The sequence below is a fragment of the Mesocricetus auratus genome, unplaced genomic scaffold, assembly GCF_017639785.1.
Source record: "Mesocricetus auratus isolate SY011 unplaced genomic scaffold, BCM_Maur_2.0 contig_12026_pilon_obj, whole genome shotgun sequence".
NCBI classification, from domain to species: domain Eukaryota; kingdom Metazoa; phylum Chordata; class Mammalia; order Rodentia; family Cricetidae; genus Mesocricetus; species Mesocricetus auratus.
The window spans coordinates 1-1,379 of record NW_024432188.1 but is presented as its reverse complement, the minus strand read 5'-3'; the positions used below and the strand labels follow the sequence as shown (position 1 = coordinate 1,379).

The 1,379-nt window shown below is 39.4% G+C and overlaps 1 pseudogene; it reads left to right on the top strand.

Annotated features, from left to right (window-relative positions):
• Positions 1-744: 744 nt before the first annotated feature.
• On the top strand, positions 745-1,375 carry LOC101839977 (annotated as a pseudogene).
• The last annotated feature ends 4 nt before the right edge of the window (positions 1,376-1,379 follow it).

Sequence of the window (1,379 nt, the reverse complement as noted above, 5' to 3'; positions counted from 1 at the left end):
TTTGTGTCGGGGCCCTCACCAGATAAACACAACAGACATCTACAGAACATCCCACCCAGACACTCAAAAGATATACATTCTTCTAACACAGTCAACAGAACTTTCTCCAAAATTAACTACATAGTACAACTGAAAGTCAGTTTCAACAAATATAGGAAAATGGAGCTGCCATCCCACATTCTTGGGTCACAAAGTAGTGAAACTGGACATCATCAACAACAGAAACTAGAGAGAGCACACAAATTCATGGATGCTGTCCAACAGACTACTGAGTCATTGAAACAAGGAATAAGTCAACAAGGAGGTATAAAATTCCTAAAAGTGCTAAATGAAAATGTTCTAAAATCTGTGAGACATAGAGGCAGTCCTAAAAGTAACTTTACAGCATTAAGGGCCTACATCAAAATATCTGAGAGATCCTTAATCACTAATTGACTACACTTGAAGGCCTTGGAAATATAAGGGCAAGTAATACCCCCAAACCAGATGGGAAAAGATAATCAAAATCAGGGTTAAAATTAATGAACTATAAATGAAAAAGACACTCAAAAAATGAGTTGCATCTTTAAAAGAGTAACAAGATTGAAAAACATTTGGCCAATTTAACCTAAATAAAGAGATAAAGTATCCAAATAACAAAATTTAAGATGAAATGGGATCTCCCTGGTGTGATTCTGTTCTGAGGAGCAGCAGGCAGTTTCCTCCATCCGACTTCTCTCCCACCGAAGCGTGCACCTCCACCTCATGGAAGATTCGATGGACATGGACATGAGCCCTCTTAGGCCACAGAACTACCTTTTCGATTGTGAACTAAAAGCTGACAAAGATTATCATTTTAAGGTGAATGATGATGAGAATGAACACCAGCTGTCACTAAGAATGGTTAGTTTAGGGGCAGGGCAAAACATTAATTACGTATCATAGAGACAAAAGCAATTAACTATGAAGGCAGTCCAATTAAAGTAGCCCTGGCAACTTTGAAAATGTCTGTACAACCAACAGTTTCCCTAGGGGGCTTTGAAATTACACCACCTGTGGTCTTACGGGTGACGTTTGGCTCAGGGCCTGTGCCCATTGGAAGACAGCACCTAGTAGATGTAGAGGAAGATGCTGAGTCAGAAGATGAAGATGAGGAGGATGTGAAACTCTTAAGTATGTCTGCAAGCGATCTGCTCCTGGAGGAGGTAGCAAAGTTCCACAAAAAAAAGTAAAAATCGATGAATATGAGGACGATGAGGGTGATGAAGAAGATGATGATGATTGTGATGATGAAGAAGCTGAAGAAAAAGTTCCAGTGAAGAAATCTGTATGAGATACCCCAGCCAAAAACGCACAAAAATCAAACCAAAATAGAGAAGACTTAAAACCATCAACACCAA